This window comes from Athene noctua, chromosome 5, assembly GCF_965140245.1.
Source record: "Athene noctua chromosome 5, bAthNoc1.hap1.1, whole genome shotgun sequence".
Taxonomy (NCBI): Eukaryota; Metazoa; Chordata; class Aves; order Strigiformes; family Strigidae; genus Athene; species Athene noctua.
This window is the reverse complement of record NC_134041.1, coordinates 37,768,432-37,787,089: the sequence shown is the minus strand read 5'-3', so window position 1 is coordinate 37,787,089 and position 18,658 is coordinate 37,768,432.

Sequence of the window (18,658 nt, the reverse complement as noted above, 5' to 3'; positions counted from 1 at the left end):
CTCTACCACCTCCCGGGATAGCCTAACAACCCCTAACAATGCCTAACAACCCCTTCTGGAAAGAAATGCTTCCTAATATCTAGTCTGAACTTTCCCTGGCACAACTTGAAGGCATTCCCTCTTGTCCTGTTGCTTTCTACGAGGCTAAAGAGGCTCAAACCCAGCTCTCTGCAGCTTCCTTTCAGGTAGTTGTAGAAGGTGATAAGGTCTCCCCTCAGCCTCCTCTTCTCCAGACTAAACAATCCCAGTTCCCTCAGCCGCTCCTCATAGGACATGTGTTCCAGATCCTTGACCAGCTTTGTAGCCCTTCTCTGGACATGTTCGAGTAACTCTATGTCCTTTTTGTAGTGAGGGGCCCAAACATGAACACAGTATTGAAGGTGCGGCCTCACCAGCGCCAAGTACAGGGGCATGATCACTTCCCTGTCCCTGCTGGCCACACTAATCCTGATACAAGCCAGGATGCCATTGGCCTTCTTGGCCACCTGAGCACACTGCTGGCTCATATTCACTCAGCTGTCAATCAGCACCCCCAGTTCCCTCTCTGACTGGCAGGTCTCCAGCCACTGCTCCCCAAGCCTGTAGTGCTGCTTGCTGGGGGTTGTTGTGGCCCAAGTGCAGCACCAGGTATTTGGCCTTATTTGGCTCATGCAGTTGGCCTTAGCCCATCGCTCCAGTCTATCCAGATCTCTCTGCAGAGCCTCCCTACCCTCCAGCAGATCAACACTCCAGCCCAACTTGGTGTCGTCTGCAAATTTACTGGGGGTGCACTCGATCCCCTTGTCTAGATCATCAATAAAGATGTTAAACAGGAGTGGCCCCAAAACCGAGCCCTGGGGGACACCACTCGTGACCGGCCGCCAGCTGGATTTAACTCCGTTTACCACAACTCTCTGGGCCCGGTCATCCAACCAGTTTTTAACCCAGTGAAGTGTGCAATTGTCCAAACCTCGAGCAGTCATTTTTGTCAGGAGAATGCTGTGGGAAATGGTGTCAAAAGCCTTGCTAAAGTCAAGGTAAATTACATCCACAGCCTTTCCCTCATCCAATAAACAGGTCCCTCTGTCATTGAAGGAGATCAGGTTTGTCAAGCAGGACCTGCCTTTCATAAAGCCATGCTGAGTGGGCCTGAGCATCTGGTTGTCCCTCAGGTGTTGCATGATGGTGTTTAGGATGAGCTGCTCCATCAGCTTCCCAGCCACCCAAGTCAAGCTGACAGGCCTGTAATTTCCCAGATCATCCTTCTGACCCCTCTTATAGACGGGAAGTACACCGGCAGTACATTGATGACATCATTGTATGGGGGTACACAGCCAAGGAAGTATTTGAGGAAGGGAAGAAGATAATTGAAATCCTCCTGAAGGCCGGCTTTGCCATTAAGCAAAAGAAAGTCAAGGGGTCTGCAAGGGAAAATCAGTTCCTAGGAATAAAATAGCAAGATGGGCATCGCCACATGCCAAAGGAGGTCATAAACAAGATTACAGCCATGATCCCACCAACCTCTAAAAAAAGAGACTCAGTCTTTCCTGGGCTCTGTGGGATTCTGAAGGATGCACATTCCGAACTATAGCCTGATTGTGACCCCTCTCTACCATGTAACACGTAAGAAGAACGCTTTTGAATGGGGCCCTGAGCAACAAAAATCCTTTGAACAAATTAAGCGGGAGATTGCCCAAGCAGTAGCCCTCGGGCCAGTCCGGGAAGGGCAGGAGGTTAAGAACATGCCCTACACCGCAGCCAGGGAGAATGGCCCTTACCTGGAGCCTCTGGCAGAGAGCACCTGGGGAGACCCGAGGCCGACCTCTAGGCTTTTGGAGCTGGGGATACAAAGGTTCTGAAGCTAATTACACACCAGCTGAGAAGGAGATACTGGCAGCATACGAAGGAGTTTGGGCTGCCTCAGAAGTGGTCGACACTGAAACACAGCTCCTACTGGCACCCCGACTGCTGGTGTTTGGGATGGATATTCAAAGGAAAGGCCTCCTCCACGCTTCATGCAACAGATGCCATGTGGAGTAAATAGATTGTGTTGATAACACAACGGGCTCGAATAGGGAACCCCCAGCTGCCCAGGGATACTAGAGGTGATCACGAACCAGCCAGAGAGCAAAAATTCCGGAATGTCACCAGAACAGGAGGTGAGACTTGCTAAGGAGGCCCCACCATGTAACGAGCTGCCGGATGAGGAGAAGCGATATGCCCTGTTCACTAATGGCTCTTGTCCCACTGTGGGAAAACACTGACAACGGAAGGCTGCTGTGTGGAGTCCCACACAACGGGTCACTGAAGCTGCTGAGGGACAGGGTGAATCGAGCCAGTTTGCAGAGGTGAAAGCCATCCAGCTTGCTTTGGATATTGCTGAGCGGGAAAAGTGGCAAAGGCTCTACCTCTACACTGACATGGGTAGTGGCGAATACCCTGTGGAAATGGTTGCAGCAATGGAAGCAAAACAACTGGCAGCGTAAGGGTAAGACTGTCTGGGCTGCTGACGTATGGCAGGACATTGCAGCCTGTGTGGAAAACCTTGTTGTGAAGATGCACCATGTGGATGCCCATGTACCCAAGAGTCGGGCCACTGATGAACATCGACACAACCAGCAGGCAGACCAAGCTGCTAAGATCAGAGTGGCTCAGGTGGACTTGGACTGGCAGCGCAAAGGTGAACTGTTCATAGCCTGGTGGGCCCAGGAGACCTCAGGCCACCAAGGTAGGAATGCAACATACAGGTGGGCTCGAGATCGAGGGGTGGACCTCACCATTGACACCATGGCAGAGATCATCAACGGATGTGAGACGTGTGCTGCAATCAAACATGCTAAGCGGGTGAAGCCCCAGAGAAATGGAGAGCGATGGCTGAAATATAGATATGGAGAGGCCTGGCAGATCGACTACATCACACTGCCACAGACCTGCCACAGGACGTGACACATGCTCACAATGGTAGAAGTAACCACTGGATGGCTGGAAGCTTACCCAGAGCCCCACGCCACTGCCCAGAGCACCATCCTGGGCCTTGAAGCCCAAGTCCTGTGGCGACACGGCACCCCAGAGAGAATTGAGTGACACAACGGGACCCACTAACGAAACAACCTCATAAACACTTGGGCAGAAGAACGCGGCACCAAGTGGGTCTACCACATCCCCTACCATGCACCAGCCTCTGGGAAGATCGAGCGCTACAGTGGACTGTTAAAAACCACATTGAAAGCATTGGGATGTGGGACCTTCAAAGACTGGGACATGCATCTAGCAAAGGCCACCTGGCTAGTCAACACAAGAGGGTCTGCCAGTTGAGCTGGCCCGGCTCAGTCAAAACCTCCACATGCTGTAGATGGGGATAAAGTCCCCGTGATGCCTATGAGGAATATATTGGGAAAAATGGTCTGGCTGAGTCCTGTGCCAGGCAAAGATAAAGGCAAACCCACCCACAGGATTTCTTTTGCCCAAGGACCTGGGTGCACCTGGTGTGTGATGCTGGACAATGGAGAGGTCTGATGTGTACCTCAGGGGGACTTGATTTTGTGTGAGAACACACCGTGAATTATGCTATGCCTTTGTTAATTGTTGTTTTGTTATTGTTAACTGCTAAATGGCAGCTCGACGTGACACAGATGGTATTGATTAAAGGGGTGGATTATGTCTTGGTTCAGCTAGGATAGGGTTAATTTTCCCCAGCAGGGAGAAGGGATCTCCAGCAGGGTTATTCATACCATGATGTTGTCAGTTCCAGTGTGGCAGCACGGGAAGCTTTCTTTTATGGTTTTGATCCTGGGAACCAGGCTGGCTGTGTTCACTGCGGTATTTCTCTGTATGTCTTTTGTCTTGTTTACAGTTATTACTGTTTATTGTTGTATTTATTGCTACTGTTGTTGTTCTGATTGTTTATTACACTGTTGTGTTCAATTTCTCCTTTTTTCAACTCTGGGGTTTGTGCCCTACTTGGTCCAAGGTTGGGGAAGGGGCAAAGGCAAATGTGGTCTCCAGTCCTGGCAGGGCCTAAAGCAACAGAATATGCTTTTTTTGTTTCTACTAGACACAGGAGCTCTGAGATTTGAGATATTTTAGTGTTTGTTGTTTTGCACTCTTGTTTGTTTGTTGTTTTTTTTCTTTCACATGAGTGGAAAGATATTTTATTGTTAGAAGTGTGATATAAATATATAAATATAAATAAGTATATTAATAAATAAAAGAACATGACATTTTCAAGCTATCCAGTGAACTAGGTATGTGAGTACTTCATAAATATCAATTTGCACATTTCTTTTTATCTGTCATCTTAATTCATTAAGCTTCAGCATGAACTCCATCAAGGATGATCTAACCATGCATGTACTTCCTAGGGAAGTATTTTTCTTCTTTAAAGATATGTCAAAACAGGTATTCTGGAAGCATAGACTTTTTCTGACACTTTCTCCAGCAAAGTGGGGTGGAATTAACTACGGAAGTATACCTAAATCCTATTAGTAAAACTGAAGAGGATTATTACCTTTTAATTTTGGTAGCACTTCTTCAGTAATGAAGGGTGATTCAGCGTTTTCAGTGCAGTGTTCCTTATGATGCACCTGGACTCATTAAAAAAAAAAAAAAAAAAGATAACATGGTATACTTGGTAAAATTAGCTAGTGAATAATTACACTTCACTAGACATATTTTTTCCTCATTATTCTGCATTTATCCTACCAGAAGTAAAAGAACTTTGCCCTAGTTAGAGTCACAGGATCTTGCAAGAGATAATTGCTGTCTTCAAGAATAATTAATCTCCATCAGTTACAGGTCTTCTCAACTTCTAATTGATGTCATACCCACGCAGTTTTGGTTGAGCATGTTTAAAAACAGGATAATGGAAGTTTTCAGCTGGCATTAAAACTCTTGTTTCCAGCTTTTTCATTAATTTCCCATTCTTGCACCGGAGCTCTATGCCTTGGTTTCTATCAGTAAATATTTCTAAATTTCTGCCCTGATTTGTAGTCTGTGTATACAGGATGGCTGTGTGCTGTGCCACACCATGCTCTGTGGTTCAATGCCTGCATTACCACTGTCTTAGGCGTATTCTTAGACACAATCACAACTAGAAAGCAAAATTGACAAGTCTTCTGTATCACCAGCAGATGTTCTACAACCATGAAACCAAATGTAATTTTTTTTTAGTAAAAAATAATCTTATTTTTGATTTAACTAAGATAACCCACAAACACTAGTGGAGGCAATTAGCTTTCATTTTTAATCATGCTTCCACGGAGGTACAAGATTGGGTATGGATTGAAGGACTCTGGAAGTCATCAAGAATTTCCTCATCAGTTATAACAGTTTCAAATTTTTTTTCTTAATAATGGAGCTGTATTTTTGTACAGCATTATGAGCAGGACCATATCCTGGATCCTAGAGCAACATCCTTGCCTTCCATATTTGTCTCATCCCTTATGGATAAAGGGTTCACCAGTATAATGCAAAATGGTTTCCTTCTTGTATTTAGGTTGTGGCTTCTTCTTGTTAAATCAGTGCAAATGAGGTCTATATTTAGTCCAGAACTGGATGCAGAGAACATGATAGATCTTGAAGAGTTGAACATAACTGCCACAAGAAGCAGTAACATGCCATGGTTCTTGCATAATTACAACTTCACTTTTGAAAATGGAAAAATTAGCTTCAGCCTATTCTTGTTTGGTATTGCATTCAGCTTGTGTTGTATCTGGGACCTTCTGCAAAACCAAGAATCATCAAGATCAAACATGTGGCTCGTGCTTGGAACTACTAACAAATGTTTTCAGAAACACTGAGACCTGCTTTTCACTGAGCCTGAAGAATTTTGTTTATTTAATTACCTGAAGGAAAAGCTTCCATTTCTACATCTGTATATGGTGCATGGCTACATTTTCTTTTAATATTATGACTTAATTTAAAACTTTCTGCTACAGTTCTCAATATACTTAATCATTTCAAGCATTCTCAGTAAACATAAAAGGAAAAAGAACCCTAATGGATTAAAAAAATCTTCAACTGAGACTTGACTTCTAACCATGCACCGATCATAGCATATCATATCAGTAAGGTACAATGACAGGCTAAAGTTATTCGTTAACCATCAGATTAACAGATAAATGGATTTACTGGGACAGATTTTATAGGAGGTTTTAAAATGGAATTGTGGATAGATGTGGTTGTTTCAACAAAACAGTCCTCAATTAAATCAAAGATTTTTTAAAAGCTATTTAATCTATTTTCTCATTTTGATGTAAGACTTGTACACAACTAATTACCTTTTTATTGGTTAGCAAATAAATTATCCTTAAATCTGGTGATGTATTCTTTTATATTGTCTTTAACTGAAAACAATTATTTTACTGAAACCAGTTAGTTTATCCTTTCATAAGAGTTTGTGGTGTCTGTCTGCATAAACTACATTATAAAAATTAACCTCTACACATTTAGCAGGGTAAAACTGAGATCAGGACATATCTCTGTGATGCAATATACAGATATGAACAGAAGATGATGCCTAAAGAAAACAACTTTAAAAACAACTAAAACAACTTTAAAAAACAACTTTAAGAAAGAAAACAGAGGCACAGGAAGGTTAACTCCCAGTGTTGACAATGTATTAGCAATAGATTGAACTGAGAACTGGACTTTCTGCATAAGTGCACCAACAGCTCCAGCTCCCGTTTCTCTTCATTTTTAGACCTAAAAAATATTTGGGTTTTGGACTGGTTTGGTTTTGGAGGCGTGGTAGTTTGGGATGTTCTAAAGGTAAAAAAAGAGTAGAAGAAAGGCTGGTATTAGTCCTGTGGAAGAGTTATTTTTAAGAGACAGTTCCAAGATCTCAGCACCAAGACTGAACACAGTAGAGTTCTCCAGAAGTGATTCAGGATGTTCATGGACAGAGAATTCTTGGCTCTCATCCATAAGGTCCATAAGGATAATAGCTAAAGCTTTAAAGCAGATTGACTGTCAAATTATCTAGGAAAAAAACCAGTAAATATGCATATGCCTACATTCTGGATATATTTAGCTTTTAGTGTTGTCGCCTCTAATGACTAAGACCAGAAATAGTGAAAGTGAGGTACTGTTCAGTTTGTAACGATGTTCAGTGTCTCGTGGAATTTTTGTGAGGGAATTTGCTTGAACCAAATGTCATCTATGCATGAATCTGAGCTCTGAGATTCCACTTCCTCCCTTCAAAACATATTGAACTTCACTGGTCTCACAGTGAATCGGGGTTTGTATTCTGAGATCATAGATTTTCCTTTGATTGCAACTTCATTATAAGATCTGTCATTTGAAGTATTGAACAGAATTAGTTCTGTATCAAAGTAACTCCTTTTTTGGTCACTGTACTAGTTTGAAAACAAACTAGTGGGAGACACAAAGTCAGAATAACAATTTAATAGGGCAACACAACACAACACAAAATAATATAAAATGTAAAGGCAGATAAAACTGGGTTAAACTGACAGAGTCAAGATACGACCTGATACCCTGCTAATCTGGGTGGTGGTAGCAGTCCAGTAGAATGGTGGCTGCAGTCCCCCTGAAACGGTGATCCTGTAGAAAGAAGGTCTGCTCTTCCTCCAAAAAGTCCAGTGTTGGCTAAGTAGCTCCTGTCTTCTGGAAACCCAGTGGAAAAGGAGGGTCTCTGGTATTCAGAATCTCAGATTATATCCAGGATGGAATGCTTGGTTCCTCCCTCTGGGTGGAGCATCTCACAATGGGATAATGAGTCAGGAGGCCAAATATTGATTAAGATCATTAACAGAAGATGGTCCAGAGGGAGTTCTCTCTGAGTCATGCTGCATGGCATTGATGGGCCATTAACAGAAAGATAGTCTGGGGGGAGGAGGCAAGGAAACACTGCCCCACCTGATTTCAACAGCTCATGAGGATGGTAATAGAATACACTGCAACCCAGGACAGTCACAAGCATGGCTTCATCCTTCTTCTAGCTGAAGACCAGTGCTATAATGCTTTCACTTTTTAGAATAACTCTCATGGATTTAAGGGCATCCACTTAAGATATAACTGAAGATGTAACTGCCTATCTCACTCAATGATAAAGGCAAACTTTTACTACCTCCTCAGTGGTGCTGCTTTCAGCCTAGCAGATGATAAATTGTAAATTTCCAGGTTCTCAAAAGTAATTTCTAAACTATATCAAAGATCTTTCTAATATGAGAAGCCCCTGTCATTTTAAATATGTCCCTGATAACACATCCAATTATGGAACATTTCTCTTGCCTGCAATCTGAGCAAATTTCTATAATCTTTTCTTCATTTTGATTATTTTTTAATCCATGTTTGAAATACATTTTTTGTTCTATTGCTGAATTTATCTTTTTTAATTATTATCATAACCACAGCATTTGAAATAACAGCAGAGCATAAATTCTGCACATGCCTGCTGGTGCTACTTTGCAGTTAACATAATTAATGGTAGATTTTGCTCATCCTTTCCTAGCAGACAGACTAACAAGACAGGTAAGAGATATTTATTTTATAATACTTACATGTATCTGTAAACCAGACCAGTTATTTTATATTTACAGTTTATATCTTCTGAAGAAATTTTACCCTTGTGTAAAATATTATTTTCAATAATACTTCTGTGCTGGGTTTCTGTGGTGGGACTTTCTGATAGCAGGGGAGGGGGCTACAATGGTGACCCCCTGTGAGAAGCTTCTCGAAAGCTCCCCTGGCTCCAAGTTGGACCCACCTATGGACAAAGCCAAGCCAATTAGTGATGGTGGTTATGCCTCTGTGATAACATATTTAAGAAAGGAAACCTGAGAAGGGGTAGGGGAGACCTTGAGGATGAGTTACTGCGGAGGAGACTGTCAGGGTAAGCAGCAGGTCTGCTGAACGCCTGACAGAACAGATGGAGTTTGACCTTGGCCAGATCGTCCCGTACCTGTGAGAGGCCTACGTGCAGGAAGGTATACCACACAAGAACAAACAACTGAGTAAGCTAGGACAGGGAACATTTTCTGCAAGAGATATGGAACTGCTGACCATAGACAAGAAACTATGTGAATTATGTTCAGAAGTAAAACTTTAAGAAAGATATAAAGCTATCCAATCATGTACCGTTGCTATGGGTTTAGACCGTTCCTATGGGTTGAGCCAATTGTGTTAGAGCTTGCGGTAGCTGAAAAAGATATATAAAGTATGTAGACAACAATAAAGTGCTTCTTTTGCCTCTGACTTGATTATTGATTGTCGCTTGACCATCTCTACTGCAACAATTGGTGACCCTGATGTGATGTGACGTGATACAAGTAGAACATAGGGGATTTTATGTGAGCTGAGGGCTGAGGTGCAGTGGAGACAGAGACCGGTGAAGCTGAGAGCAGTGGGGAATCTGCCTGGTCCGGACCTGACATTTTGACACCTGTGTACAAGGTGAGCCACTGGGAAAAACTTATTAAGATATAATATGGGGCAGCAACTAACTAAAGAGAAGGAGACAATCTTGTCTGCCTGGAAAGCCCTTCTAAAAAGAAATGGGGTTAAAACCCCGGAACAAAGCCTGAAAAAGATGTTAATATGGAGTAAGATGCAAGGCTTTGAAGCTAATGTAACTACTGCATTTAGTGTGACTGTGTGGCAGAGAATAGGCGAAAAGCTATGGGATGAAGTTTCAAAAGGACAAAAGGAAATGTGTGAGCTAGTAACTACATGGCGCTTGCTAACTGAGATGCTGAAGGAGTGGAAAAAGGAATATGACGTTGAAGGAAAGAAAGAATCCACTCCTGCCTCTAGTTCATTTGGTCCTGGGCTCAGTTATGGTGACCCCACGCTGTCTGCAGTGGCGGGACAAAAACCATTGATGGGAAAAAGCAGGAGACGTTCTCGTCCACCTCCACCTCCCATTGTGGAGCCCTCTGTTCCGCCAGCTCCCTCTGATGAGGAAAAATCCCTGTGCACTTTGTTTATCTGGTGCAAAAGGAATGGGGTCCCTGCTGATGCACGATCTGCTTTTGATCTCAAAACATGGAAAGAGGCAGGGATCGCCTTATTCGAGGGGGCCGTAAGGAAGAATGCCATAACTGTGTCATTTTTAACTGCATGGCAACTGGTACATCAACACCTGAAACAGTTAAAAAGTGATGTGACTGCCGAGGCAGCTGCAGCCGATGCCAGGTCACCTAGTGGGTCCGATTCTCGGATGGATCCTACAGTTGTAGCTGAAACACCTCCAGAAAAGCCACCAGCCCCTTCCACACATCCACTATCTGCTGATAAGGACGGTATTTTCCTGTTATTAAAGAACTACAGAAAAGCATTAATGAGGGCGGACTTAAAAACACATTTATAACAAGTATACTGGAGGCGATCGCTCATGGCTGTGCTCAGCATTCGCGCCCCACACCTGCAGGCACGGAGTCCATGGCAGCTGCCCCAGGGCCTCCCCGAGCCCCCCCGCCATGGGGCAGCCACCTGTGGCTTCTGGCCCCGCGCTCTTGGCCTGTGCCCGCCCCCTCAACCCTGCCAAAAGCGGCAGTTTTTTACAGCAGGTGCTGACACTGTGATGCACCGTCCCTTGTCTGTCAGCACCACATCATCAACAAGCAATGGCTTTTTATATTCTTAACGGTGGTTTACTGTTTGTAGTATTTGTCATTTTATGTTTTGTGAGTGACAAGTGTAAGAGGCCTCTTTGTGTAGTTGTGTGATTGTTCTGCACATGAGGCGCAGCCCAGCTGCAGCTGCACAGTGCGGAGTTCTCTGCCCCGTGGTTCTGTTCTCCCGCCAGGGAAGCAGCCGGGGAGGAATGAAGCACAGGGCAGACTCTGTACAGGTGGAGTGCAGGACAAGTGAACATTCATTAGTGCAGAGCCCTAGTGCCCTCCTGCTGGGTCGCGGGTGCTGCCTGTTTATTCATGCTCAGTGTTTTAAGTGTCACAGGTGAAATACCTCTTCTAGCAGGAGACAGTAATTCTGTGTTAATTGTTGTCTTGAATTTAGGTGTGTACTCTGTGGGAAGAGTGCACCTCTGTACCATCTACCTGAGGGGGATATTGTCAGCTTACTTGAGTAGCATTTTAACATAAAGTAGACTACATAGAAGCAGCCAGAGTGGGAGAATAGTCAAAAAGAGTCCCCTAGGCTGTATTTTAGAACACTGGAAGAAGATAAGGGGACCTCCAAGCACAAGAATGAATAAAAAGAGTTTGTTAAGAACCCACTTGATACGAGAGGACCTATAGGATGAGGATTGAGCACGCTACTAATCGGGAGATCTAGCATCACTTTGAATGGATTAATTGTGCATGTGAGGATTATTGATGCTGATTTTACTGGACAAATTTGTGCTATGATTTCTACTCCTTACCCACCAGTAACCATTCCAAAAGACACTTGCATTGCTCAACTTGTACCTTTTTTGAGTTGTGTTCCTGAGACAGAAAAACAGTTGCAACATGATGGAGGATTCAGCTCCACAGGACCTTCGCAACTGTTTTAGTCACAGACTGTTTCATCATCAAGACCACAGACGACCTGTACACTATCCAACAGAAGACAATTGCCAGCGACAGTAACGCTTCCCGGACTTCTGGACACAGGACCTGATGTAACTATTATATCTCATTAATCCTGGCCATCCACCTAGCCAACAGAAAATACGGAGATGGGAGTAGTAGGACTGTGAGGGTTGACGCAAGCAGGAGTAGCAGCTGTGCCAGTTCTGATCACCATCTCTGAGGGTCAACAGGTGACTGTCAAATCCCATATGACGACAGCGCCCCCCCCACCCCCACCCCCCCGAATCTGTGGGGAAGGGACTGCTTGTTACAGTGAGGTGTGAAAATTACTATGGATTTTTTGACGGGGGCCATTGTTCTGCAGGGTGTTAAACGGCCCACACTGGAATTAACCTGGTTAAGAACTGACCTTGTGTGGGTAGATCAGTGGCCCCTGCCAACTGAAAAGTTAAAGGCCCTGAAAGAACTGGTACGGGAACAGTTGGTTGCTGGACACATTGAAACCTCTCAGAGCCCCTGGAACACTCCTGTATTTGTAATCAAAAAGAAATCAGGTAAATGGAGGTTTCTACATGACCTGCGCAAGTTAATGCTGTTATGGCCACGATGGGGGCTCTGCAACCAGGTATGCCTTCACCTGCCATGATCCCCCACAATTGGGAAATCATAGTTATAGATTTGAAAGACTGTTTCTTTACAATACCATTAGCTTCTCAGGACAAAGAAAAATTTGCATTCTCTGTGCCTTCTGTTAATCATGCAGAGCCTGCACAAAGATACTGCTAGAAGGTGTTGCCGCAAGGCATGAAAAATTCTCCAACAATATCCAATGGTTTGTGACGCAAGCATTATCACCTGTATGAGAAAAATTTCCTACCAGTTATTGTTATCATTATATGGCTGACATTTTGATAGCATCAAACAGCAAGGAGCAGTTGAGTGACATGGAAAATTTAACAAGAGATTCATTGCAACAATATGGATTAATTATTGCCCCTGAAAAAGTGCAAAAAATAGAACCCTGGAAACATTTGCAGATGACAGTTATGAACAAGCAGGTCATTCCCCAACCTGTGAAACTTGACCTCGAGGTTAAAACACTCAACGATGTACAGAAATAAATGGGATCTTTGAATTGGATCAGACCTTACCTTGGCCTGACCAATTCACAGCGGCAACAATTGCTGGAATTGTTAAGGAATTCCAATGATCCAACAGAACCCAGAACATTAAATAAGGAAGCATTAAGTGCCATTCGTATTGTGGAGCAATCCATACACAAAAAAGTTTTTTTCTCAAAGAGATCTGTCTCAATTGGTACAATTCTTTGTACTAATTGACAAAACTGTGCTATTCGGTGCCTTGGTGCACTGGAATCCTGAGTGGAGTGACCCCTTACACATTTTAGAATGGATGTTTTTATCATTCAGACCACAGAAAACTGCTCCTGGATTATTTGAGTTAATTGCTGATGTGATCATAAAAGCTAGAAAACGCTGTTTGGAGTTAACAGGGCGTGATCCAGCTATGATTGTTTTACCTGTTCAGAACTGGTACTTTGAGTGGTGCCTTGCAAACAAGTATGAGTTACAAGCGGCCTTAGCGGACTTTCAGGGACAAGTGTCTTATCTTCTTCCATCACACCTGCCATTGAAATCCGCTCAAGAAATACCATTCGGTCAGAAGCACTTGAGCCAGCCAGAACCTGTTAAAGGTCTTACCGTATTCACAGATGGATCAGGAAAAACTGGTAAAGCAGCAGTGGTGTGGTACGAGAATAATGTCTGGAATAACAAAGTTGTTTACCAAAAGGGTTCTCCACAAATTGTTGAACTTCGTGTGATGACTCTTGTTTTTTCTACCTTTCCTACTCCTATTAATATTGTAACTGATTCAGCTTATGTGGCTAACAGTTTCCCGACTGGACAAAGTAGTCTTAACTTGGTCAAACAATCTAATGTTATTTGAGGTTTTGTTAGAACTCTGGAAAAATATTCAGTTGCGCACAGAACCCTATTTTGTTGTGCATATCTGCAGTCATACCACTTTACCTGGATTTTATATGGAAGGTAATGCCAGAGTGGATGCTCTTGTTTCTGCGATGGCTTTGAGTACTGTTCCTAATATGAAACAACAAGCTGTTCTATCACATCAATTTCTTCATTAAGGTTTTCGAGCTCTACGACAGCAGTTTGGTTTGTCTCATTCTGAGGCTCGGTCTATTGTTGCTGCTTGTCCTGATTGTCAAGGAACGCATACTCCAGTGTATTTCAGTACTAATCCCAGAGGTATTCAAGCTTTACAAATTTGGCAAACTGATGTTACTCATATAACCAAATTTGGCCAACAAAGATATGTTCATGTTTTTGTTGATACTTATTCACATCCTTTGGTAGCAACAACACATAATAGAGAAACGAGCAAGGATGTAATCCGACATTTACAGAAAAGTTTTTCTGTGTTTGAGGTGCCACGCCAAATTAAAACGGATAATGGTCCAGCATATGTTTCACAGACAGTTCAAACATTCTTTAATTTATGGGGTGTTACTCATGTTACAGGGACTCCTCATTCCCCAACAGGACAAGCAATTTTTGAGCGTGCACATGACACGCTGAAGCAGCAGCTTCAAACACAAAAAAGGGGCAATGGTTGGGGAACCACTACAGACATGTTTAGACAAAGCAGTATATGTTCTTAACTTTCCCATTATGGGGATAATTCTTCTTTGCCACCTCTTTTTCTACACTCCTCTTTTTTCAAAACAGAATTTGCAAAAGGCCATCAAAGTACAAAGATTTAGTTACTGGCCAGTGGAGTGGACCATGTAAGTTATTAACCTGGGGAAGAGGATATGCTTGTGTTTCCACAGGTCACGGCTCCCGATGGTTACCGGCAAGGTGTATGCAACCATACCTGTGGTGTGAGAGGCAAACAACACTCAGGAGCTGGCTGTGGGTGCTGTGGATGCCCCTGTGCTGACAGTTTGCGGTCTTTTTAACTGATCATTTAAACAGAATGTATGGGTAACGCTTGTTACTGCAATAGGACAAAATAGACTGTCTCTGTTCTTAATCACACTATGGTTGCCAACTCTTTTAAGAGAAAATGCTAACAGTAATTGCAAATACTTAATGGTAGTTATTAATGAGGGTGACATGCTATAAGAATGTGTGTTTTCAACTCACTTTGTTTAGCAATATCAAGAATTAAGAACTCAAGCATTTAACCTTATTAGAAACTCCTTTGGTTTTCCCCCTGGAGTACTGGCCAGGCTCTGGGTGGAACCCAACAGGAGGATGCAATCAGATGTTTCTGCACAAATAAAATTGCCAGTTATTTTGGCCTGTTGATTTAGAGGCTGGACCTGCTTGCAGCGATGTTGGATGCCTCACCTATGGATGGACACATCGCGTAGGATTTCCAGCTTATAAGAAAAAGTACTCTAAATCCTCGCTGCAACCAGGTTTCCCTACCAACTGCAGATCATTCTGAATCGATCCATAAGAGCATACAACAGTAAAAGATGGTGTTAAGCGTTTAACAGAAGATGATGGTCTCGATTGGCTAACAAAGTTGTTTAAAGGCTGGGGGTTATCGGGCTGGCTGATCTCTTTGATCAGAACCACTGGAATGATCCTGTTAGTCATCATAACTGTGCTCCTAATGTTGCTATGTCTTTTCAGTCTTCTGCAAAGGGCCCTGCAGAGGGCTGCTCCTGCAATATTTGTAGCACAAACACAAAAGGGGGAATTGTCAGGGTAGGCAGCGGGTCTGCTGAACGCCTGACAGAACAGATGGAGTTCAACCTTCGCCAGATCGTCCCGTACCCATGAGAGGCCTGCGTGCAGGAAGGTATACCACACAAGAACAAACAACTGAGTAAGCTAGGACAGGGAACATTTTCTGCAAGAGATATGGAACTGCTGACCATAGACAAGAAACTATGTGAATTATGTTCAGAAGTAAAACTTTAAGAAAGATATAAAGCTATCCAACCATGTACTGTTGATATGGGTTTAGACCATTGCTATGGGTTTAGCCAATTGTGTTAGAGCTTGCAGTAGCTGAAAAAGATATACAAAGTATGTAGAGAACAATAAAGTGCTTCTTTTGCCTCTGACTTGATTATTGATTGTCGCTTGACCGTCTCTACTGCAACAGGAGACCTCTTCAAACACCAAGGTCTGTGGACAGAAGGAGGAAGAAGGAGGGCAGGTGTGCCGAAGAAGGGAGCCCCCTTGCAACCAGTGGTGAGGTGGAAGCGTCCATCCGTGTCCCCACCCCCCCACCCCCCACCCCCCCCCCCGCCACCCATGGAGGTCACCGGAGAAACAGAGACTCACCTGTGGCCTGTGGAGGACCCCCCAGGACTCTGTGGAAAGAAGCATCCCCTGCTGTTGTAGTTCAGTGCTGGGAGGACTGCAACACGTGGAGGTGACCCATAATGCAGCATCTTAAGAAGAATGCATTCCATGGAGAGGACTCACCATGGAAGAAGTGATACAGAGAAATGATTACTTGTTTTGAGACTTATTTACTTATAGCAAACTGCTTAGCAATTTATTTACTTACTTACAGCAACTTAGAGTATTACCTATAGTATTTTTGAATATTGCTAAGAATCCTGCTTGCCCAGACTGTTCTGTGGAATTTTACTAAGGACTACTGTATTCATCAAAACAAAGCAGTTCACTGTGAAAATCTACCAAGAACTGCAGTCTTCAACAAAATATATTTTTGCCGTTGGGAAACATATGTGCTCTAACTAGTTGGGTCTTGGTAATGAGTAAAGATAGCCATATACAAGTGGTGGAAGTTCCATTGGTTCTCTTAGATAAGATTGAAAATAAACCAGCTGAAAAACACTCTTGTTGTTCAAGAAACTGGCCAAGAGAATCTGTGCATGCTCCAGGGAAAAGTACAAGGTGAGAAAGACTGCGAGCTTTCCTCCCAAAGACCCCCGAAGATGACCACCAGGAGGCAATGCGCAGGTGCAAAGATGACATAAACTGCTGACATCAGCCTTTTGAACTAACCCAGTCTTACTCATGCATATGTATGTTTGTGTTATGTAATCCAATTAATATGTATATTCACACTCTATATGTTTCCGATAAAATGTGCAGTGGATGTGCAAGCTTTGTGGAGAGATCCCTTTGCACCCCACCACTGGAGTAAACATCCTTGCTTTATAACTATTCAAGTTGTAGCATCTTTTTTCTGTGAATTAGAAGTTTGTGGAAGACTGTCACCCTTGAGAGGGACGCCATGTGGAGCAGGGGGAACAATGCAGGAGAGTGCTTCCCTCCTGCCTTAGAGGAAGAAGCAGTGGACTGACTGCACCCCTCACCCCTGCCCCTCTGCTGCTGGGGACTGAGGCAGAAATATTGGAACAAAACTAGGAAGAAGGAAGGGGTGAGGGTAGGTGTTTTAAGATATGATAACTGTTTCTCACTGTCCCATTCTGTCTGTTAAGTGTTGGCTTTTTTAGTGTTTGAATTAAAGTGATGTTTTCTTTCCCTAATGAGCACATCTTTTGCCTGCTACCCCTGTGACCGTTAATGAATGATTGACCCTCATTGCTCTTACCTCAATTCCTGAGCCTTTTGATTAATTTTCCTCCTTTCCAGTGCTTGGGGAGAAGGGGTTACTGAACCCTGTGTGGTGGTCAGTTGCCCTCAGGGCTCAAAGACAAGTCAAACTCCTTGTCATATATTTCTGGTATGTATTTTCATGGCTTCTTTGATAATCTATGCTAGGCAAAAGGCCTAAAGGTGCACAAAAAGTACATTGAAAGACCTGGACCCAGGTAGAGGACGATTCCTCTGATACATCTACTGAAAAAGATGGACAAATGTATCTTCCAGATGACATTCTAACATTCCTTTTATGTAAGGTGTATTGTAAAGGACCTATAGCACACAATACTGAAGGGTACATACATGAGCCTCATCCAAAGGGGCTGCCAACACTCACATGAGGTCTTAAACTTCACAAAGAGCCTATTCAGCATCAAATCAGCTCAGAATTAAAATAACAGTATTCAAAACCTTCCTACTCTCATTTTATTATGTGTGATTCTGTCTTCAGTCTCATCATTGTGTTGCAAGCTTTGGACTTCATCTCCAAGAATCTCACTTTTTCAAATCTCATTGTATTCATACTTTGATAGCTAAAGCAATTCAGAGGCTGTCTTAATTTCAGATTTATTTTCATCACCTTTTCCTTTCCTCTTACTTTTAACTCAAATTTTTTAATGTACTTCTTCACCTTTTGCTCTAATGGGTTACCAACTTCAATTCTTCTCAGAACACTGCATACAAAAGTGAACTAGTCCTTTCTGTATAAATGCAAGCAATGTCTATATTTATAGAAAGGCATTAAATAAAAGGAAAACATTCTGAATGGCATTTCACAGTGAATAGCAGTTTCTCTCACAGTGAGATTACAAGTTTAATCTCCTCACTTATCAGTATTTATCTAGTCCCTTTAAAGTATTTTTTATCGATGATTCTTATCATAGTCTAAAACCTACTTCAGTGCTTTATATTAAAGAAGGTGCAGCATTGCACCATCTTGCAAAATTGCGTGTGTTACCTTCCTGAGCACTCTTAGTGTCAAACAGGGGTAAAGAGAAGGCATGTGTTTTTTATCAAAATTAGCACTTAAGGTAAAAATGGGTAAAGAGGGAGGCACCAAAAAAAAAAAAAAAATCCACTATAGCTCTCTTCATAGATGTATGAATTATGGCAGAATAGCTACTTTCAGATGGCTTTCTATTGCACCGTGAAGAAAGTGCCTGAGAAAGTCAAGGTGACAGCTTTCTGCTAAGAGGTGATTCCGAAGGATATAAAGTAATTGGACATTCTGGGAAATCAGCACAACTAGATGCCACTCTGATCTGCCTATACAGTAATGCAAATGACATTGTTACTGATTTTATTATCAACTGATCAAAATGTGTTTGATTGTGTTTTGATTTTAATATAAGTATAGAGCTAAGAGATATTTTAGTCAAAATAATTTATTTTACATTTATTGTATTTTGAATCTAGCAATCGACTGCTACTCTAAAATCCCCTGTACAGCACCGTACCAAGGCCGAAGGGATTGGTCATAATTGTTTAGTAGGAATGGTTAGAACCTAGGTAACAAAACACAAGGTGATCTGTAAACTG